Source organism: Drosophila takahashii, unplaced genomic scaffold, assembly GCF_030179915.1.
Source record: "Drosophila takahashii strain IR98-3 E-12201 unplaced genomic scaffold, DtakHiC1v2 scaffold_15, whole genome shotgun sequence".
Classification (NCBI taxonomy): Eukaryota; Metazoa; Arthropoda; class Insecta; order Diptera; family Drosophilidae; genus Drosophila; species Drosophila takahashii.
In genome coordinates this window covers 23,478-48,899 of record NW_027221668.1, presented here as the reverse complement: position 1 = coordinate 48,899, position 25,422 = coordinate 23,478, and the positions used below count along the sequence as shown (strand labels likewise).

The window sequence follows — 25,422 nt, the reverse complement described above, 5'->3', positions numbered from 1 at the left end:
AAATATTTTTTGGTCATATTTATATAATCTATATGCCGTATCCATATAATGAATACGGCATATCCATACAACTAGCCATATTTGTATGTCAATGTATATTTTATTATACATTTTTTTTCTTTATACATATAATATGGTATTTCCATATCGCTATAATTGAATTATATGTATAAGATATCATTTATATATAGCATTGCCAAAATAATATGATAAACATAAATTTTGAACAATACGGCCGGTCGGCGAGCACTGCCTCCCTATATATGTTTTTGGCCACGACGTCTAAATATTGGGTATTTTTCGTACTGCGGCCCCGGTGTATGTAAATTGGGCATATTTCGTACTGATGCCAACATATCTATATGACTCATTATTTTCTTCCATATCAATATAACTTCTTTTATTTCCATATTCAAGTAATTTCTTTATTTGCCATATCAATATAAAATATTTTTTGGTCATATTTATATAATCTATATGCCGTATCCATATAATGAATACGGCATATCCATACAACTAGCCATATTTGTATGTCAATGTATATTTTATTATACATTTTTTTTCTTTATACATATAATATGGTATTTCCATATCGCTATAATTGAATTATATGTATAAGATATCATTTATATATAGCATTGCCAAAATAATATGATAAACATAAATTTTGAACAATACGGCCGGTCGGCGAGCACTGCCTCCCTATATATGTTTTTGGCCACGACGTCTAAATATTGGGTATTTTTCGTACTGCGGCCCCGGTGTATGTAAATTGGGCATATTTCGTACTGATGCCAACATATCTATATTACTCATTTTTTCTTCCATATCAATATAATTAATTTTTTTTCCATAATAATATTAAACTAATTTTTTCCATATCCATATGAACTTATTATTTTTCCCATATCCATATAACTCTTTTTTCATATCCACATATAATTTAGTATTTATCCCATATCCATATAAATCATTATTTACCATATCAATATAAATAATATTTTTCCATATTCATACTAGAACTTATTATTTCTTTAATATCCATATAACTCAATATTTTTTCATATCATACTAAACTTATTCTTTTCCATATCCATACTAGAACTTATAAATTTCCCATATTCATATACTAAATTTTTTCATATCATACTAAACATTATATTTTTGCCATATCTATATAACTCATTTTATTCCATATCCATACTAGAACTTATTATTTCTTTAATATCCATATAACTTAATATTTTTCCATATCCATACCAGAACTTTTTATTTTTCCATATCCATAGAACTAATTTTTTTCATATCCATACTAGAACTTAATATTTTTCCATATCCAATATAACTTATTATTACATTACAATATAAATTAATTTTTTCCATATCCATACTAGAGCTTATATCTCTTCAATATCCATAAAACTATATTTTTTTCATATCCATACTTGAACTTATTATTTTTCCCATATCCATATAACTCGTATTTTTCCATATCCATACTAGAATTTAGTATTTATCCCATATCCATATAAATCATTATTTACCATATCAATATAAATAATATTTTTCCATATTCATACTAGAACTTATTATTTCTTTAATATTCATATAACTCAATATTTTTTCATATCCATACTAGAACTTATTCTTTTTCCCATATCCATACTAGAACTTATAAATTTTCCCATATTCATATAACTAATTTTTTTCATATCCATACTAGAACATTATATTTTTGCCATATCTATATAACTCATTTTATTCCATATCCATACTAGAACTTATTATTTCTTTAATATCCATATAACTTAATATTTTTCCATATCCATACCAGAACTTTTTATTTTTCCCATATCCATAGAACTAATTTTTTTCATATCCATACTAGAACCTAATTTTCTTCCTATATCCATATAACTTATTATTTACTATTACAATATAATTAATTTTTTCCATATCCATACTAGAGCTTATTATCTCTTCAATATCCATAAAACTCAATATTTTTTCATATCCATACTAGAACTGATTATTTTTCCCATATCCATACTAGAACTCAGTATTCTTCCCATATCCATACTACAACTTAGTATTTTTCCCATATGCATATAACTCATTATTTAGCATATCAATATAACTAATTTTTTTCCATATCCATACTAGAACTTATTATTTCTTTAATATCCATATAACTCAATATTTTTTTATATCCATACTAGAACTTATTATTTTTCCCATATCCATACTAGAACTTATAAATTTTCCCATATTCATATAACTAATTTTTTTCATATCCATACTAGAACATTAAATTTTTTGCCATATCTATATAACTCATTTTATTCCATATCCATACTAGAACTTATTATTTCTTTAATATCCATATAACTCAATATTTTTTCATATCCATACTAGAACTTATCATTTTTCCCATATTCATATAACTCATTTTTCCATATCCATACTAGAACTCTGTATTCTTTTCCATATCCATATAACTCATTTTTTTTTCATATCCATACTAGAACTTATTATTTTTCCCATATCCACATAACTCATTTTTTTCATATCCATACTAGAACTTGTTATTTTTCCCATATCCATATAACTCATTTTTTTCATATCCATACTAGAACTTAATATTATTTTCATATCCATATAACTCATGTTTGGACTTGGAATATTTTTATACACGTCACTAATAGGATGACGATTCAATCATCTATTTTAAGAGGAACATTGACTTGCATATGTCTCTTACTTGTATGTTCGGACTTAGAATATTTTTATACACGTCACTAATAGGATGACGATTCAGTTGGCTACCTTAAGAGGTACATATACTTGCATATGTCTCTTACTTGTATGTTCGGACTTAGAATATTTTTATACACGTCACTAATAGGATGACGATTCAGTTGGCTACCTTAAGAGGTACATATACTTGCATATGTCTCTTATTTGCATGTTCGGACTTAGAATATTTTTATACGCGTCACTAATAGGATGACGATTCAGTTGGCTACCTTAAGAGGTACATATACTTGCATATGTCTCTTATTTGCATGTTCGGACTTAGAATATTTGTATACGCGTCACTAATAGGATGACGATTCAGTTGGCTACCTTAAGAGGTACATATACTTGCATATGTCTCTTACTTGTATGTTCGGACTTAGAATATTTGTATACACGTCACTAATAGGATGACGATTCAGTTGGCTACCTTAAGAAGTACATATACTTGCATATGTCTCTTATTTGCATGTTCGGACTTAGAATATTTTTATACGCGTCACTAATAGGATGACGATACATATGGCTACCATTGTTAAATATATTTAAATAAAATTTATTTAAATATAATTATTATTTTATATATATATATTTTATATATATATATATTCTGACTTAAAAAAGCCAAACAAAATAAACACAATTAAATTTATGTTTATTATCGAATCATCAAGCAAAGGATAAGCTTCAGTGGATCGCAGTATGGCAGCTGCTCAACCACTTACAACACCTTGCCTGTTACAAAAGTCGTTTACAATTGATTCTAGGCTTTGTCATTGTATTAAATAATGCTTTTATATGTAACTAGCGCGGCATCAGGTGATCGAAGATCCTCCCAATTTACTATGTTACAAATTACATTGGCATCACATCCATTGTCGTTTATAAAGTAAATTATAAACTTTAAATGGTTTAGAAGCCATACAATGCAAATTGCCCCTTATTTATCATTGCAGTCCAGCACGGATACGACCTTAGAGGCGTTCAGGCATAATCCAACGGACGTAGCGTCATACCACTGTTCGCTCGAACAAGTATTGTGCCATTGGTCCGTACCTGCGGTTCCTCTCGTACTACGCAGGAATGCTGTCGCAACAACGTTTTGTCATTAGTAGGGTAAAACTAACCTGTCTCACGACGGTCTAAACCCAGCTCACGTTCCCTTGCATGGGTGAACAATCCAACGCTTGGTGAATTTTGCTTCACAATGATAGGAAGAGCCGACATCGAAGGATCAAAAAGCGACGTCGCTATGAACGCTTGGCCGCCACAAGCCAGTTATCCCTATGGTAACTTTTCTGACACCTCTTGTTAAAAACTCTTTAAACCAAAAGGATCGATAGGCCGAGCTTTTGCTGTCCCTGTGTGTACTGAACACCGAGATCAAGTCAGCATTTGCCCTTTTGCTCTATGTGTGGTTTCTGTCCGCACTGAGCTGGCCTTGGGACACCTCCGTTATTATTTGAGAGATGTACCGCCCCAGTCAAACTCCCTACCTGGCAATGTCCTTGAATTGGATCATACCTGAGTAATTGGAGTTATACCAAATTTTCAAATCAAAAATACATAAATGCACCGTTTTATTAAAGAATTTGTTTGCGATTATATAACAAACTCGTGATACTTTGATCAAGAAGCTTGCATCAAAACCCAATACCATAAGATATAATAAATATATCCGTATAATGGCTAGGAAATGATACACGTTCCATTTAATCAAGTAAGTAAGGAAACAATAAGAGTAGTGGTATTTCATTGACGATACCAAACCGAAGTCTAATATCTCCCACTTATTCTACACCTCTTATGTCTCCTTACACTGCCAGATTAGAGTCAAGCTCAAAAGGGTCTTCTTTCCCCGCTAATTATTCCAAGCCCGTTCCCTTGGCTGTGGTTTCGCTAGATAGTAGATAGGGACAGTAGGAATCTCGTTAATCCATTCATGCGCGTCACTAATTAGATGACGAGGCATTTGGCTACCTTAAGAGAGTCATAGTTACTCCCGCCGTTGACCCGCGCTTACTTGAATTTCTTCACTTTGACATTCAGAGCACTGGGCAGAAATCACATTGTGTCAACACCCGCTAGGGCCATCACAATGCTTTGTTTTAATTAGACAGTCGGATTCCCCAAGTCCGTGCCAGTTCTGAATTGATTGTTAATTGATAATCGTTATAATTAATAAGAACTAATTGGTTTGACCCAATTAGTATTCTTAAAAATTTTAGCAAGAAAGTTCCACAATTGGCTACGTAACTAACTATCCGGGGAACAAGTAACTAACATAAATGCTAGAAACTCTATTTACCCAGAACGAGCACATAAACCATGTTATTGTTTCCCAATCAAGCCCGACTATCTCAATCTTCAGAGCCAATCCTTATCCCGAAGTTACGGATCTAATTTGCCGACTTCCCTTACCTACATTATTCTATCGACTAGAGACTCTTCACCTTGGAGACCAGCTGCGGATATTGGTACGGCCTGTTGAGAAGTTTGCGTGTCCCCACCATAAATTTTCAAGGTCCGAGGAGAAAATATCGACACAACAGTATATGTCATGCTCTTCTAGCCCATCTACCATATCTCTCTGCGAAAGACTTCCATGGTAGTACGGCTATAAAACAGAAAAGAAAACTCTTCCGATATCTCTCGACGGCTTCTTTATGGTCGTTCCTGTTGCCAGGATGAGCACGAGGCCCATATTTAATAACAAACGGATACTCAACAGGTTACGGAATTGGAACCGTATTCCCTTTCGTTCAAAATTATTCAAGTATATTATATTAGCTTGATTTGTATATATTGCGTTTTTGGTTTTACTTGAAAATTTTCGGCTTTCGCCTTGAACTTAGGACCGACTAACTCGTGATCAACCACTGTTCACACGAAACCCTTCTCCACTTCAGTCCTCCAAGGTCTCATTCGATTATTTGCTACTACCACCAAGATCTGTACCAATGGCAGCTCCATGCAGGCTTACGCCAAACACTTCTACGCATACCATTGTACCTTCCTACTCACTAAAGTTTCAAAATTTATATCACAAGTAATATAAATCATCTACTTTAGCGGTAATGTATAGGTATACAACTTAAGCGCCATCCATTTTAAGGGCTAGTTGCTTCGGCAGGTGAGTTGTTACACACTCCTTAGCGGATTTCGACTTCCATGATCACCGTCCTGCTGTTTTAAGCAACCAACGCCTTTCATGGTATCTGCATGAGTTGTTAATTTGGGCACCGTAACATTACGTTTGGTTCATCCCACAGCGCCAGTTCTGCTTACCAAAAGTGGCCCACTGGGCACATTATATCATAACCTTAAACTTCATATCAAGAAAGTTAAGGTTCTTACCCATTTAAAGTTTGAGAATAGGTTAAGATCGTTTCGACCCTAAGGCCTCTAATCATTCGCTTTACCAGATAAGATTATTTTATATAATATTAAAATGCACCAGCTATCCTGAGGGAAACTTCGGAAGGAACCAGCTACTAGATGGTTCGATTGGTCTTTCGCCCCTATACTCAATTCTGACAATCGATTTGCACGTCAGAACTGTTTCGGTCTTCCATCAGGGTTTCCCCTGACTTCAACCTGATCAAGTATAGTTCACCATCTTTCGGGTCACAGCATATATGCTCAAGGTACGTTCCAGTTAGAGGCATAAATAATATAAATATCATTATACATAACTATATAGAACGCCCCGGGATTGTGTTAATTAGCTATAAATAGTTAAAAAACTAATCCCATTATTAGTCAAGTTAATTACGCTATTAGGTTTATATCCCAATAACTTGCACATATGTTAGACTCCTTGGTCCGTGTTTCAAGACGGGTCCCGAAGGTATCCTGAATCTTTCGCATTGTTAATCCTACAAGTGCATATAATAAACACAAAAATCAATGATAATCATGCCATTATATAATTCCGAAAAATTAACGCACTGTATTCATATAAATCTATCAGCACTTTATCAAATTAATAACATTTATTCTGTGTTAAAATGCAAGCAATTTAATTTGAATAAACTATAAGTTATATTTTATGATAAATTTGGTATGCTAATAGATTACAATGTCCTTATATGGAAAAAATGCACACTATTATCATAATATTGTTTAAATATTACAATTTTAATGATGAATTTTCCATAACGGATATTCAGGTTCATCGGGCTTAACCTCTAAGCAGTTTCACGTACTGTTTAACTCTCTATTCAGAGTTCTTTTCAACTTTCCCTCACGGTACTTGTTTACTATCGGTCTCATGGTTATATTTAGTTTTAGATGGAGTTTACCACCCACTTAGTGCTGCACTATCAAGCAACACGACTCTTTGGAAACATCATCTAGTAATCATTAACGTTATACGGGCCTGGCACCCTCTATGGGTAAATGGCCTCATTTAAGAAGGACTTAAATCGTTAATTTCTCATACTAGAATATTGACGCTCCATACACTGCATCTCACATTTGCCATATAGACAAAGTGACTTAGTGCTGAACTGATTTCTTTTCGCTCGCCGCTACTAAGAAAATCCTTGTTAGTTTCTTTTCCTCCCCTAATTAATATGCTTAAATTCAGGGGGTAGTCCCATATGAGTTGAGGTTGTATATAACTTTTATTTGCAATTAATTCTTTATATATAATGATAAAACATTTTATTAAATTCGTTTAAAGCTGACGTATATATATATTAATGGCATTTATTTGTAACGAATTAACGAAGAATAATAATATTGTCAACGTTTTTCATATTTCAAATCATTAATAAGAGACAATTCTAGATAATATTTTATGCTAGACATTTCTCAGTATTATTTGATTGAAAAAGAAAATATTCCTCTTCGTTTTTCTCAAAGTTTAATTACTATTGTGAGATAATGTTTTTCATATATTTGTTAATATTATGAATAGAATAATTAAATTATTTTTATCCAATAATATACCATATGCTTATAAAATTTTATTATAAAATTTGTATAAACAACTTAATTAGCATAGTCTTACAACCCTCAACCATATGTAGTCCAAGCAGCACTATAAAATTAATTAAAGTACATAACAGCATGGACTGCGATATGCGTTCAAAATGTCGATGTTCATGTGTCCTGCAGTTCACACGATGACGCACAGTTTGCTGCGTTCTTCATCGACCCATGAGCCGAGTGATCCACCGCTTAGAGTTTTATAATATTGGTTTTAAATTTGGTCAAATATGTTTTTATTGAAAGAAATTAAAAATACACCATTTTACTGGCATATATCAATTCCTTCAATAAATGTATTTATATACCTAAAATAAATGCTGCGAAATGTCTTAGTTTTATATAAACAATATATATCAAAGTATTATTTGTAATGGCATTTGTTTGTTAATATATATTGATAATTTTATATAAAACATTAACCTGAAACCAGGTACAACATTGTATATTTTAGGTTGTTGCATTATCCAATGTATGATCATCATCAAATTAGTTGGCCAATACATCTCGCAACGCGTGTATATTATGGTCCATATACACACAAAAGTTTATAATAAATATATAAAATATATTTTATTATATTAATAATTCGATTTGCTTGTTCGAATTTTATGCTTGTTTCTATTTAATTTATTTGTAATAATATTATATTATTACAATATTTCGATTTGCTTGTTCGACATTTATTTGATCTTTTACTTTTAAGATCATATTTTTGGTATAATTATTATTATAATTATTATGTATATATATATATATTGGTAATTTGTATTAAATTTGTATTAACAAATTTTTTTATTAACGGTAAGGATATTATACAATAATGATCCTTCCGCAGGTTCACCTACGGAAACCTTGTTACGACTTTTACTTCCTCTAAATAATCAAGTTCGGTCAACTTTTGCGAAACAACCGTAACACACAAGGCGTCACAGTGATCACGTCCGGAGACCTCACTAAATAATTCAATCGGTAGTAGCGACGGGCGGTGTGTACAAAGGGCAGGGACGTAATCAATGCGAGTTAATGACTCACACTTACTGGGAATTCCAAGTTCATGTGAACAGTTTCAGTTCACAATCCCAAGCATGAAAGTGGTTCAGCGGTTTACCCGGACCTCTCGGTCTAGGAAATACACGTTGATACTTTCATTGTAGCGCGCGTGCAGCCCAGGACATCTAAGGGCATCACAGACCTGTTATTGCTCAATCTCATTATTGCTAGACGCAATTTGTCCATTTAAGAAGCTAGTGTCCTTATAATGGGACAAACCAACAGGTACGGCTCCACTTATATAAACACATTCAAACACAATAAACATTTTACTGCCACCATGAATGAAGGCTATATAAGCTTCAACACCATAATCCTGAAGATATCTATTTAATATATTTGAGTCTCGTTCGTTATCGGAATTAACCAGACAAATCACTCCACGAACTAAGAACGGCCATGCACCACCACCCATAGATTCGAGAAAGAGCTATCAATCTGTCTTACACACTTATGTTCGGACCTGGTAAGTTTTCCCGTGTTGAGTCAAATTAAGCCGCAGGCTCCACTCCTGGTGGTGCCCTTCCGTCAATTCCTTTAAGTTTCAGCTTTGCAACCATACTTCCCCCGGAGCCCAAAAGCTTTGGTTTCCCGGGAAGCGACTGAGAGAGCCATAAAAGTAGCTACACCCAATTGCTAGCTGGCATCGTTTATGGTTAGAACTAGGGCGGTATCTGATCGCCTTCGAACCTCTAACTTTCGTTCTTGATTAATGAAAACATCTTTGGCAAATGCTTTCGCTTAAGTTAGTCTTACGACGGTCCAAGAATTTCACCTCTCGCGTCGTAATACTAATGCCCCCAAACTGCTTCTATTAATCATTACCTCTTGATCTGAAAACCAATGAAAGCAGAACAGAGGTCTTATTTCATTATCCCATGCACAGAATATTCAGGCATTTGAAGCCTGCTTTAAGCACTCTAATTTGTTCAAAGTAATTGTACCGGCCCACAATAACACTCGTTTAAGAGCACTAATGCAGGTTTTTAAATAGGAGGAACATATGAAAAAATACAAGTATTTAAACACATATAAGAACTCCACCGGTAATACGCTTACATACATAAAGGTATAGTACTAACCACAATTGTAAGTTGTACTACCCGTATGAAGCACAAGTTCAACTACGAACGTTTTAACCGCAACAACTTTAATATACGCTATTGGAGCTGGAATTACCGCGGCTGCTGGCACCAGACTTGCCCTCCAATTGGTCCTTGTTAAAGGATTTAAAGTGTACTCATTCCAATTACAGGGCCTCGGATATGAGTCCTGTATTGTTATTTTTCGTCACTACCTCCCCGAGCTGGGAGTGGGTAATTTACGCGCCTGCTGCCTTCCTTAGATGTGGTAGCCGTTTCTCAGGCTCCCTCTCCGGAATCGAACCCTGATTCCCCGTTACCCGTTGCAACCATGGTAGTCCTAGATACTACCATCAAAAGTTGATAGGGCAGACATTTGAAAGATCTGTCGTCGGTACAAGACCATACGATCTGCATGTTATCTAGAGTTCAACCAATATAACGATCTTGCGATCGCTTGGTTTTAGCCTAATAAAAGCACATGTCCCATAAGGTTCATGTTTTAATTGCATGTATTAGCTCTAGAATTACCACAGTTATCCAAGTAACTGTTAACGATCTAAGGAACCATAACTGATATAATGAGCCTTTTGCGGTTTCACTTTTAATTCGTGTGTACTTAGACATGCATGGCTTAATCTTTGAGACAAGCATATAACTACTGGCAGGATCAACCAGAATAATGTTTTCGTTCATATTTCATTCATATTTTTTGAATAGAAATTAGTAATATAAATATAATAGATTTTATTTCCATTTTATATGTTCGGTTTTTCTTAAATATTGATTTTAATTCAATATTTTTTTTTTGCTTTGTGAAATAATTCTATTTTAATTCGAATACGGCCATTTTTATATGGCATTCGTATACGTTCTTTAATTTTTACTTGTTTCGCCACTAATATAACAAGTTTATAATTGATGTTAAAGAAAAAGTACAACTTTTTTATAACACAATTTTCAATATATATTGTTCTTTCTATAAGTTTTTATTATATTATATATACATATTTCATTCTAAAATATCATTTTTGTTCAACATACATAATTATTGTATCCACACATGTACAATTTTTGTTTAACCAATATAAATATTGAGTTAAATCATTTGCATTTTGATGATAAATTTAAAATTTATCTTTTCCATATAACTCTCTGGTAATATATGATATAAAACCGAGCGCATATGAAATTATTTTGATCACTAATATTGCAATTATATTTTATTATAATGCTTTTTGTAAACACATTGTACCGGCAAGCGATACTCTGTGCCCAAACGACAGGGGATATAATAATTTAATATAAATTATCATATATACCTGCCACCAAAGATTAACGATAAAAGTCGGAAACAATTTGTTATTCTATATATAATAGAAACTTGACCTCTGTTTCACCTTATTATCATGGGTTTATAATATTAACCGCGTAGCCAAGTCTTAATTTCATTTAAGAAACAAATTTATACGGATAATATTTTGATTTTAATATATGTTGTTCTATTGATAACAAAAGTATATATTATAATATATTTTGTTCAATAGTAGATGGACTACTTACTGTACCATCCTTATTTTTTATTATTATTGATATACATTATATTGACAACAGCATATGATATTCATATGGTTTGTTCAATAATTAATTGGTGGACAACCACTGACCATCCTATAGTAGTTTTTGGCCACGACGTCTAAATATCGAAATTATTTAATTCCGTTTGCCACCCATACGATAGATATTAACTATCTATAATAATAATGTGTACGCATAAAATATTATATGTATATATATAGACCAACAGACAAGCACTTCACCCTATAGTAGTTTTTGGCCACGACGTCTATATATCGGGCATATTTAATTCTCTTTGCCACCCAACCAAAGATATTCACTTTTTTATATAAAGTATTATTTGATCATATTAATATAACCAATTATTTCTGCCATATTCATATAATTTCTTTATGAATTATTTTTTGGTCATATCCATATAATCTATATGCCGTATCCATATAATGAATACGGCATATCCATACAACTAGCCATATTTGTATGTCAATGTATATTTTATTATACATTTTTTTTCTTTATACATATAATATGGTATTTCCATATCGCTATAATTGAATTATATGTATAAGATATCATTTATATATAGCATTGCCAAAATAATATGATAAACATAAATTTTGAACAATACGGCCGGTCGGCGAGCACTGCCTCCCTATATATGTTTTTGGCCACGACGTCTAAATATTGGGTATTTTTCGTACTGCGGCCCCGGTGTATGTAAATTGGGCATATTTCGTACTGATGCCAACATATCTATATGACTCATTATTTTCTTCCATATCAATATAACTTCTTTTATTTCCATATTCAAGTAATTTCTTTATTTGCCATATCAATATAAAATATTTTTTGGTCATATTTATATAATCTATATGCCGTATCCATATAATGAATACGGCATATCCATACAACTAGCCATATTTGTATGTCAATGTATATTTTATTATACATTTTTTTTCTTTATACATATAATATGGTATTTCCATATCGCTATAATTGAATTATATGTATAAGATATCATTTATATATAGCATTGCCAAAATAATATGATAAACATAAATTTTGAACAATACGGCCGGTCGGCGAGCACTGCCTCCCTATATATGTTTTTGGCCACGACGTCTAAATATTGGGTATTTTTCGTACTGCGGCCCCGGTGTATGTAAATTGGGCATATTTCGTACTGATGCCAACATATCTATATGACTCATTATTTTCTTCCATATCAATATAACTTCTTTTATTTCCATATTCAAGTAATTTCTTTATTTGCCATATCAATATAAAATATTTTTTGGTCATATTTATATAATCTATATGCCGTATCCATATAATGAATACGGCATATCCATACAACTAGCCATATTTGTATGTCAATGTATATTTTATTATACATTTTTTTTCTTTATACATATAATATGGTATTTCCATATCGCTATAATTGAATTATATGTATAAGATATCATTTATATATAGCATTGCCAAAATAATATGATAAACATAAATTTTGAACAATACGGCCGGTCGGCGAGCACTGCCTCCCTATATATGTTTTTGGCCACGACGTCTAAATATTGGGTATTTTTCGTACTGCGGCCCCGGTGTATGTAAATTGGGCATATTTCGTACTGATGCCAACATATCTATATGACTCATTATTTTCTTCCATATCAATATAACTTCTTTTATTTCCATATTCAAGTAATTTCTTTATTTGCCATATCAATATAAAATATTTTTTGGTCATATTTATATAATCTATATGCCGTATCCATATAATGAATACGGCATATCCATACAACTAGCCATATTTGTATGTCAATGTATATTTTATTATACATTTTTTTTCTTTATACATATAATATGGTATTTCCATATCGCTATAATTGAATTATATGTATAAGATATCATTTATATATAGCATTGCCAAAATAATATGATAAACATAAATTTTGAACAATACGGCCGGTCGGCGAGCACTGCCTCCCTATATATGTTTTTGGCCACGACGTCTAAATATTGGGTATTTTTCGTACTGCGGCCCCGGTGTATGTAAATTGGGCATATTTCGTACTGATGCCAACATATCTATATGACTCATTATTTTTTCCATATCAATATAACTTCTTTTATTTCCATATTCAAGTAATTTCTTTATTTGCCATATCAATATAAAATAATAATCTATATGCCGTATTATATTTATCCATATCCATATATGAAAATATAATATTATTTCCATATCGCATATCATTTATATAATCTATATGCCTATATATCACATATCGTAATGTAAATTGGGCATATTTCGTACTGATGCCACCATATCCATATAAATCTAGCCATATTTATAAATAATATTTTTTTTATTCCATACTATTTATTATTTTCTTTAATATCCATATAATATATTTTTTCATATCCATACTAGAACTTATTCTTTTTCCATATCCATACTAGAATATAAATTTTCCCATATTCATATAACTAATTTTTTTCATATCCATACTAGAACATTATATTTTTGCCATATCTATATAACTCATTTTATTCCATATCCATACTAGAACTTATTATTTCTTTAATATCCATATAACTTAATATTTTTCCATATCCATCAGAACTTTTTATTTTTCCATATCCATAGAACTAATTTTTTTCATATCCATACTAGAACTTAATATTCTTCCTATATCCATATAACTTATTATTTACCATTACAATATAATTAATTTTTTCCATATCCATACTAGAGCTTATTATCTCTTCAATATCCATAAAACTCAATATTTTTTCATATCCATACTAGAACTGATTATTTTTCCCATATCCATACTAGAACTCAGTATTTTCCCATATCCATACTAGAACTTAGTATTTTTTCCATATCCATATAAATCATTATTTACCATATCAATATAATAATTTTTTCCATATTCATACTAGAACTTATTATTTCTTTAATATTCATATAACTCAATATTTTTTCATATCCATACTAGAACTTATTATTTTTCCCATATCCATACTAGAACTTAAAAATTTTCACATATACATAAAAATAATTTTTTTCATATACATACAAGAACAATATATTTTTGACATATCAATATAACTCATTTTATTCCATATCCATACTAGAACTTATTATTTCTTTAATATCCATATAACTTAATATTTTTCCATATCCATACCAGAACTTTTTATTTTTCCCATATCCATAGAACTAATTTTTTTCATATCCATACTAGAACCTAATTTTCTTCCTATATCCATATAACTTATTATTTACTATTACAATATAATTAATTTTTTCCATATCCATACTAGAGCTTATTATCTCTTCAATATCCATAAAACTCAATATTTTTTCATATCCATACTAGAACTGATTATTTTTCCCATATCCATACTAGAACTCAGTATTCTTCCCATATCCATACTACAACTTAGTATTTTTCCCATATGCATATAACTCATTATTTAGCATATCAATATAACTAATTTTTTTCCATATCCATACTAGAACTTATTATTTCTTTAATATCCATATAACTCAATATTTTTTTATATCCATACTAGAACTTATTATTTTTCCCATATCCATACTAGAACTTATAAATTTTCCCATATTCATATAACTAATTTTTTTCATATCCATACTAGAACATTAAATTTTTTGCCATATCTATATAACTCATTTTATTCCATATCCATACTAGAACTTATTATTTCTTTAATATCCATATAACTCAATATTTTTTCATATCCATACTAGAACTTATCATTTTTCCCATATTCATATAACTCATTTTTCCATATCCATACTAGAACTCTGTATTCTTTTCCATATCCATATAACTCATTTTTTTTTCATATCCATACTAGAACTTATTATTTTTCCCATATCCACATAACTCATTTTTTTCATATCCATACTAGAACTTGTTATTTTTCCCATATCCATATAACTCATTTTTTTCATATCCATACTAGAACTTAATATTATTTTCATATCCATATAACTCATGTTTGGACTTGGAATATTTTTATACACGTCACTAATAGGATGACGATTCAATCATCTATTTTAAGAGGAACATTGACTTGCATATGTCTCTTACTTGCATGTTCGGACTTAGAATATTTTTATACACGTCACTAATAGGATGACGATTCAGTTGGCTACCTTAAGAGGTACATATACTTGCATATGTCTCTTACTTGTATGTTCGGACTTAGAATATTTTTATACACGTCACTAATAGGATGACGATTCAGTTGGCTACCTTAAGAGGTACATATACTTGCATATGTCTCTTATTTGTATGTTCGGACTTAGAATATTTTTATACGCGTCACTAATAGGATGACGATTCAGTTGGCTACCTTAAGAGGTACATATACTTGCATATGTCTCTTATTTGCATGTTCGGACTTAGAATATTTTTATACGCGTCACTAATAGGATGACGATTCAGTTGGCTACCTTAAGAGGTACATATACTTGCATATGTCTCTTACTTGTATGTTCGGACTTAGAATATTTGTATACGCGTCACTAATAGGATGACGATTCAGTTGGCTACCTTAAGAGGTACATATACTTGCATATGTCTCTTACTTGTATGTTCGGACTTAGAATATTTGTATACACGTCACTAATAGGATGACGATTCAGTTGGCTACCTTAAGAAGTACATATACTTGCATATGTCTCTTATTTGCATGTTCGGACTTAGAATATTTTTATACGCGTCACTAATAGGATGACGATACATATGGCTACCATTGTTAAATATATTTAAATAAAATTTATTTAAATATAATTATTATTTTATATATATATATTTTATATATATATATATTCTGACTTAAAAAAGCCAAACAAAATAAACACAATTAAATTTATGTTTATTATCGAATCATCAAGCAAAGGATAAGCTTCAGTGGATCGCAGTATGGCAGCTGCTCAACCACTTACAACACCTTGCCTGTTACAAAAGTCGTTTACAATTGATTCTAGGCTTTGTCATTGTATTAAATAATGCTTTTATATGTAACTAGCGCGGCATCAGGTGATCGAAGATCCTCCCAATTTACTATGTTACAAATTACATTGGCATCACATCCATTGTCGTTTATAAAGTAAATTATAAACTTTAAATGGTTTAGAAGCCATACAATGCAAATTGCCCCTTATTTATCATTGCAGTCCAGCACGGATACGACCTTAGAGGCGTTCAGGCATAATCCAACGGACGTAGCGTCATACCACTGTTCGCTCGAACAAGTATTGTGCCATTGGTCCGTACCTGCGGTTCCTCTCGTACTACGCAGGAATGCTGTCGCAACAACGTTTTGTCATTAGTAGGGTAAAACTAACCTGTCTCACGACGGTCTAAACCCAGCTCACGTTCCCTTGCATGGGTGAACAATCCAACGCTTGGTGAATTTTGCTTCACAATGATAGGAAGAGCCGACATCGAAGGATCAAAAAGCGACGTCGCTATGAACGCTTGGCCGCCACAAGCCAGTTATCCCTATGGTAACTTTTCTGACACCTCTTGTTAAAAACTCTTTAAACCAAAAGGATCGATAGGCCGAGCTTTTGCTGTCCCTGTGTGTACTGAACACCGAGATCAAGTCAGCATTTGCCCTTTTGCTCTATGTGTGGTTTCTGTCCGCACTGAGCTGGCCTTGGGACACCTCCGTTATTATTTGAGAGATGTACCGCCCCAGTCAAACTCCCTACCTGGCAATGTCCTTGAATTGGATCATACCTGAGTAATTGGAGTTATACCAAATTTTCAAATCAAAAATACATAAATGCACCGTTTTATTAAAGAATTTGTTTGCGATTATATAACAAACTCGTGATACTTTGATCAAGAAGCTTGCATCAAAACCCAATACCATAAGATATAATAAATATATCCGTATAATGGCTAGGAAATGATACACGTTCCATTTAATCAAGTAAGTAAGGAAACAATAAGAGTAGTGGTATTTCATTGACGATACCAAACCGAAGTCTAATATCTCCCACTTATTCTACACCTCTTATGTCTCCTTACACTGCCAGATTAGAGTCAAGCTCAAAAGGGTCTTCTTTCCCCGCTAATTATTCCAAGCCCGTTCCCTTGGCTGTGGTTTCGCTAGATAGTAGATAGGGACAGTAGGAATCTCGTTAATCCATTCATGCGCGTCACTAATTAGATGACGAGGCATTTGGCTACCTTAAGAGAGTCATAGTTACTCCCGCCGTTGACCCGCGCTTACTTGAATTTCTTCACTTTGACATTCAGAGCACTGGGCAGAAATCACATTGTGTCAACACCCGCTAGGGCCATCACAATGCTTTGTTTTAATTAGACAGTCGGATTCCCCAAGTCCGTGCCAGTTCTGAATTGATTGTTAATTGATAATCGTTATAATTAATAAGAACTAATTGGTTTGACCCAATTAGTATTCTTAAAAATTTTAGCAAGAAAGTTCCACAATTGGCTACGTAACTAACTATCCGGGGAACAAGTAACTAACATAAATGCTAGAAACTCTATTTACCCAGAACGAGCACATAAACCATGTTATTGTTTCCCAATCAAGCCCGACTATCTCAATCTTCAGAGCCAATCCTTATCCCGAAGTTACGGATCTAATTTGCCGACTTCCCTTACCTACATTATTCTATCGACTAGAGACTCTTCACCTTGGAGACCAGCTGCGGATATTGGTACGGCCTGTTGAGAAGTTTGCGTGTCCCCACCATAAATTTTCAAGGTCCGAGGAGAAAATATCGACACAACAGTATATGTCATGCTCTTCTAGCCCATCTACCATATCTCTCTGCGAAAGACTTCCATGGTAGTACGGCTATAAAACAGAAAAGAAAACTCTTCCGATATCTCTCGACGGCTTCTTTATGGTCGTTCCTGTTGCCAGGATGAGCACGAGGCCCATATTTAATAACAAACGGATACTCAACAGGTTACGGAATTGGAACCGTATTCCCTTTCGTTCAAAATTATTCAAGTATATTATATTAGCTTGATTTGTATATATTGCGTTTTTGGTTTTACTTGAAAATTTTCGGCTTTCGCCTTGAACTTAGGACCGACTAACTCGTGATCAACCACTGTTCACACGAAACCCTTCTCCACTTCAGTCCTCCAAGGTCTCATTCGATTATTTGCTACTACCACCAAGATCTGTACCAATGGCAGCTCCATGCAGGCTTACGCCAAACACTTCTACGCATACCATTGTACCTTCCTACTCACTAAAGTTTCAAAATTTATATCACAAGTAATATAAATCATCTACTTTAGCGGTAATGTATAGGTATACAACTTAAGCGCCATCCATTTTAAGGGCTAGTTGCTTCGGCAGGTGAGTTGTTACACACTCCTTAGCGGATTTCGACTTCCATGATCACCGTCCTGCTGTTTTAAGCAACCAACGCCTTTCATGGTATCTGCATGAGTTGTTAATTTGGGCACCGTAACATTACGTTTGGTTCATCCCACAGCGCCAGTTCTGCTTACCAAAAGTGGCCCACTGGGCACATTATATCATAACCTTAAACTTCATATCAAGAAAGTTAAGGTTCTTACCCATTTAAAGTTTGAGAATAGGTTAAGATCGTTTCGACCCTAAGGCCTCTAATCATTCGCTTTACCAGATAAGATTATTTTATATAATATTAAAATGCACCAGCTATCCTGAGGGAAACTTCGGAAGGAACCAGCTACTAGATGGTTCGATTGGTCTTTCGCCCCTATACTCAATTCTGACAATCGATTTGCACGTCAGAACTGTTTCGGTCTTCCATCAGGGTTTCCCCTGACTTCAACCTGATCAAGTATAGTTCACCATCTTTCGGGTCACAGCATATATGCTCAAGGTACGTTCCAGTTAGAGGCATAAATAATATAAATATCATTATACATAACTATATAGAACGCCCCGGGATTGTGTTAATTATCTATAAATAGTTAAAAAACTAATCCCATTATTAGTCAAGTTAATTACGCTATTAGGTTTATATCCCAATAACTTGCACATATGTTAGACTCCTTGGTCCGTGTTTCAAGACGGGTCCCGAAGGTATCCTGAATCTTTCGCATTGTTAATCCTACAAGTGCATATAATAAACACAAAAATCAATGATAATCATGCCATTATATAATTCCGAAAAATTAACGCACTGTATTCATATAAATCTATCAGCACTTTATCAAATTAATAACATTTATTCTGTGTTAAAATGCAAGCAATTTAATTTGAATAAACTATAAGTTATATTTTATGATAAATTTGGTATGCTAATAGATTACAATGTCCTTATATGGAAAAAATGCACACTATTATCATAATATTGTTTAAATATTACAATTTTAATGATGAATTTTCCATAACGGATATTCAGGTTCATCGGGCTTAACCTCTAAGCAGTTTCACGTACTGTTTAACTCTCTATTCAGAGTTCTTTTCAACTTTCCCTCACGGTACTTGTTTACTATCGGTCTCATGGTTATATTTAGTTTTAGATGGAGTTTACCACCCACTTAGTGCTGCACTATCAAGCAACACGACTCTTTGGAAACATCATCTAGTAATCATTAACGTTATACGGGCCTGGCACCCTCTATGGGTAAATGGCCTCATTTAAGAAGGACTTAAATCGTTAATTTCTCATACTAGAATATTGACGCTCCATACACTGCATCTCACATTTGCCATATAGACAAAGTGACTTAGTGCTGAACTGATTTCTTTTCGCTCGCCGCTACTAAGAAAATCCTTGTTAGTTTCTTTTCCTCCCCTAATTAATATGCTTAAATTCAGGGGGTAGTCCCATATGAGTTGAGGTTGTATATAACTTTTATTTGCAATTAATTCTTTATATATAATGATAAAACATTTTATTAAATTCGTTTAAAGCTGACGTATATATATATTAATGGCATTTATTTGTAACGAATTAACGAAGAATAATAATATTGTCAACGTTTTTCATATTTCAAATCATTAATAAGAGACAATTCTAGATAATATTTTATGCTAGACATTTCTCAGTATTATTTGATTGAAAAAGAAAATATTCCTCTTCGTCTTTCTCCAAGTTTAATTACTATTGTGAGATAATGTTTTTCATATATTTGTTAATATTATGAATAAAATAATTAAATTATTTTTATCCAATAATATACCATATGCTTATAAAATTTTATTATAAAATTTGTATAAACAACTTAATTAGCATAGTCTTACAACCCTCAACCATATGTAGTCCAAGCAGCACTATAAAATTAATTAAAGTACATAACAGCATGGACTGCGATATGCGTTCAAAATGTCGATGTTCATGTGTCCTGCAGTTCACACGATGACGCACAGTTTGCTGCGTTCTTCATCGACCCATGAGCCGAGTGATCCACCGCTTAGAGTTTTATAATATTGGTTTTAAATTTGGTCAAATATGTTTTTATTGAAAGAAATTAAAAATACACCATTTTACTGGCATATATCAATTCCTTCAATAAATGTATTTATATACCTAAAATAAATGCTGCGAAATGTCTTAGTTTTATATAAACAATATATATCAAAGTATTATTTGTAATGGCATTTGTTTGTTAATATATATTGATAATTTTATATAAAACATTAACCTGAAACCAGGTACAACATTGTATATTTTAGGTTGTTGCATTATCCAATGTATGATCATCATCAAATTAGTTGGCCAATACATCTCGCAACGCGTGTATATTATGGTCCATATACACACAAAAGTTTATAATAAATATATAAAATATATTTTATTATATTAATAATTCGATTTGCTTGTTCGAATTTTAAGTTTGTTTCTATTTAATTTATTTGTAATAATATTATATTATTACAATATTTCGATTTGCTTGTTCGAAATTTATTTGATCTTTTACTTTTAAGATCATATTTTTGGTATAATTATTATTATAATTATTATGTATATATATATATTGGTAATTTGTATTAAATTTGTATTAACAAATTTTTTTATTAACGGTAAGGATATTATACAATAATGATCCTTCCGCAGGTTCACCTACGGAAACCTTGTTACGACTTTTACTTCCTCTAAATAATCAAGTTCGGTCAACTTTTGCGAAACAACCGTAACACACAAGGCGTCACAGTGATCACGTCCGGAGACCTCACTAAATAATTCAATCGGTAGTAGCGACGGGCGGTATGTACAAAGGGCAGGGACGTAATCAATGCGAGTTAATGACTCACACTTACTGGGAATTCCAAGTTCATGTGAACAGTTTCAGTTCACAATCCCAAGCATGAAAGTGGTTCAGCGGTTTACCCGGACCTCTCGGTCTAGGAAATACACGTTGATACTTTCATTGTAGCGCGCGTGCAGCCCAGGACATCTAAGGGCATCACAGACCTGTTATTGCTCAATCTCATTATTGCTAGACGCAATTTGTCCATTTAAGAAGCTAGTGTCCTTATAATGGGACAAACCAACAGGTACGGCTCCACTTATATAAACACATTCAAACACAATAAACATTTTACTGCCACCATGAATGAAGGCTATATAAGCTTCAACACCATAATCCTGAAGATATCTATTTAATATATTTGAGTCTCGTTCGTTATCGGAATTAACCAGACAAATCACTCCACGAACTAAGAACGGCCATGCACCACCACCCATAGATTCGAGAAAGAGCTATCAATCTGTCTTACACACTTATGTTCGGACCTGGTAAGTTTTCCCGTGTTGAGTCAAATTAAGCCGCAGGCTCCACTCCTGGTGGTGCCCTTCCGTCAATTCCTTTAAGTTTCAGCTTTGCAACCATACTTCCCCCGGAGCCCAAAAGCTTTGGTTTCCCGGGAAGCGACTGAGAGAGCCATAAAAGTAGCTACACCCAATTGCTAGCTGGCATCGTTTATGGTTAGAACTAGGGCGGTATCTGATCGCCTTCGAACCTCTAACTTTCGTTCTTGATTAATGAAAACATCTTTGGCAAATGCTTTCGCTTAAGTTAGTCTTACGACGGTCCAAGAATTTCACCTCTCGCGTCGTAATACTAATGCCCCCAAACTGCTTCTATTAATCATTACCTCTTGATCTGAAAACCAATGAAAGCAGAACAGAGGTCTTATTTCATTATCCCATGCACAGAATATTCAGGCATTTGAAGCCTGCTTTAAGCACTCTAATTTGTTCAAAGTAATTGTACCGGCCCACAATAACACTCGTTTAAGAGCACTAATGCAGGTTTTTAAATAGGAGGAACATATGAAAAAATACAAGTATTTAAACACATATAAGAACTCCACCGGTAATACGCTTACATACATAAAGGTATAGTACTAACCACAATTGTAAGTTGTACTACCCGTATGAAGCACAAGTTCAACTACGAACGTTTTAACCGCAACAACTTTAATATACGCTATTGGAGCTGGAATTACCGCGGCTGCTGGCACCAGACTTGCCCTCCAATTGGTCCTTGTTAAAGGATTTAAAGTGTACTCATTCCAATTACAGGGCCTCGGATATGAGTCCTGTATTGTTATTTTTCGTCACTACCTCCCCGAGCTGGGAGTGGGTAATTTACGCGCCTGCTGCCTTCCTTAGATGTGGTAGCCGTTTCTCAGGCTCCCTCTCCGGAATCGAACCCTGATTCCCCGTTACCCGTTGCAACCATGGTAGTCCTAGATACTACCATCAAAAGTTGATAGGGCAGACATTTGAAAGATCTGTCGTCGGTACAAGACCATACGATCTGCATGTTATCTAGAGTTCAACCAATATAACGATCTTGCGATCGCTTGGTTTTAGCCTAATAAAAGCACATGTCCCATAAGGTTCATGTTTTAATTGCATGTATTAGCTCTAGAATTACCACAGTTATCCAAGTAACTGTTAACGATCTAAGGAACCATAACTGATATAATGAGCCTTTTGCGGTTTCACTTTTAATTCGTGTGTACTTAGACATGCATGGCTTAATCTTTGAGACAAGCATATAACTACTGGCAGGATCAACCAGAATAATGTTTTCGTTCATATTTCATTCATATTTTTTGAATAGAAATTAGTAATATAAATATAATAGATTTTATTTCCATATTATATGTTCGGTTTTTCTTAAATATTGATTTTAATTCAATATTTTTTTTTTTGCTTTGTGAAATAATTCTATTTTAATTCGAATACGGCCATTTTTATATGGCATTCGTATACGTTCTTTAATTTTTACTTGTTTCGCCACTAATATAACAAGTTTATAATTGATGTTAAAGAAAAAGTACAACTTTTTTATAACACAATTTTCAATATATATTGTTCTTTCTATAAGTTTTTATTATATTATATATACATATTTCATTCTAAAATATCAGTATTGTTCAACATACATAATTATTGTAGCCACACATGTACAATTTTAGTTTAACCAATATAAATATTGAGTTAAATCATTTGCATTTTGATGATAAATTTAAAATTTATCTTTTCCATATAACTCTCTGGTAATATATGATATAAAACCGAGCGCATATGAAATTATTTTGATCACTAATATTGCAATTATATTTTATTATAATGCTTTTTGTAAACACATTGTACCGGCAAGCGATACTCTGTGCCCAAACGACAGGGGATATAATAATTTAATATAAATTATCATATATACCTGCCACCAAAGATTAACGATAAAAGTCGGAAACAATTTGTTATTCTATATATAATAGAAACTTGACCTCTGTTTCACCTTATTATCATGGGTTTATAATATTAACCGCGTAGCCAAGTCTTAATTTCATTTAAGAAACAAATTTATACGGATAATATTTTGATTTTAATATATGTTGTTCTATTGATAACAAAAGTATATATTATAATATATTTTGTTCAATAGTAGATGGACTACTTACTGTACCATCCTTATTTTTTATTATTATTGATATACATTATATTGACAACAGCATATGATATTCATATGGTTTGTTCAATAATTAATTGGTGGACAACCACTGACCATCCTATAGTAGTTTTTGGCCACGACGTCTAAATATCGAAATTATTTAATTCCGTTTGCCACCCATACGATAGATATTAACTATCTATAATAATAATGTGTACGCATAAAATATTATATGTATATATATAGACCAACAGACAAGCACTTCACCCTATAGTAGTTTTTGGCCACGACGTCTATATATCGGGCATATTTAATTCTCTTTGCCACCCAACCAAAGATATTCACTTTTTTATATAAAGTATTATTTGATCATATTAATATAACCAATTATTTCTGCCATATTCATATAATTTCTTTATGAATTATTTTTTGGTCATATCCATATAATCTATATGCCGTATCCATATAATGAATACGGCATATCCATACAACTAGCCATATTTGTATGTCAATGTATATTTTATTATACATTTTTTTTCTTTATACATATAATATGGTATTTCCATATCGCTATAATTGAATTATATGTATAAGATATCATTTATATATAGCATTGCCAAAATAATATGATAAACATAAATTTTGAACAATACGGCCGGTCGGCGAGCACTGCCTCCCTATATATGTTTTTGGCCACGACGTCTAAATATTGGGTATTTTTCGTACTGCGGCCCCGGTGTATGTAAATTGGGCATATTTCGTACTGATGCCAACATATCTATATGACTCATTATTTTCTTCCATATCAATATAACTTCTTTTATTTCCATATTCAAGTAATTTCTTTATTTGCCATATCAATATAAAATATTTTTTGGTCATATTTATATAATCTATATGCCGTATCCATATCATGAATACGGCATATCCATACAACTAGCCATATTTGTATGTCAATGTATATTTTATTATACATT

At 32.5% G+C, this 25,422-nt stretch overlaps 1 long non-coding RNA gene and 6 other non-coding genes across 9 annotated transcripts; all 7 read right to left on the bottom strand.

Annotated features, from left to right (window-relative positions):
- Positions 1-1,787: 1,787 nt before the first annotated feature.
- Positions 1,788-15,297, bottom strand: LOC138914234 (uncharacterized). Of its 3 annotated transcripts, none has more exons than XR_011420094.1 (2): positions 14,676-15,297; positions 1,788-1,891 (listed from the first exon to the last, which is right to left on the bottom strand). It is a non-coding gene; the product is annotated as an uncharacterized lncRNA (long non-coding RNA). The 3 variants fall into 3 exon arrangements; XR_011420095.1 differs by lacking the exon at positions 14,676-15,297 and adding an exon at positions 14,075-14,122; XR_011420096.1 differs by lacking the exon at positions 14,676-15,297 and adding an exon at positions 14,020-14,109.
- Positions 3,458-7,414, bottom strand: LOC138914241 (large subunit ribosomal RNA). Its single transcript, XR_011420102.1, has one exon. It is a non-coding gene; the product is annotated as a large subunit ribosomal RNA (ribosomal RNA).
- On the bottom strand, positions 7,813-7,991 carry LOC138914247 (5.8S ribosomal RNA). Its single transcript, XR_011420108.1, has one exon. It is a non-coding gene; the product is annotated as a 5.8S ribosomal RNA (ribosomal RNA).
- On the bottom strand, positions 8,613-10,607 carry LOC138914238 (small subunit ribosomal RNA). The gene has a single exon (XR_011420099.1). It is a non-coding gene; the product is annotated as a small subunit ribosomal RNA (ribosomal RNA).
- Positions 15,298-16,424: 1,127 nt separating the features above from the next.
- On the bottom strand, positions 16,425-20,381 carry LOC138914244 (large subunit ribosomal RNA). The gene has a single exon (XR_011420105.1). It is a non-coding gene; the product is annotated as a large subunit ribosomal RNA (ribosomal RNA).
- Positions 20,382-20,779: 398 nt separating this feature from the next.
- On the bottom strand, positions 20,780-20,958 carry LOC138914246 (5.8S ribosomal RNA). Its single transcript, XR_011420107.1, has one exon. It is a non-coding gene; the product is annotated as a 5.8S ribosomal RNA (ribosomal RNA).
- Positions 20,959-21,577: 619 nt separating this feature from the next.
- LOC138914240 (small subunit ribosomal RNA) lies at positions 21,578-23,572 on the bottom strand. Its single transcript, XR_011420101.1, has one exon. It is a non-coding gene; the product is annotated as a small subunit ribosomal RNA (ribosomal RNA).
- Positions 23,573-25,422: the final 1,850 nt, after the last annotated feature.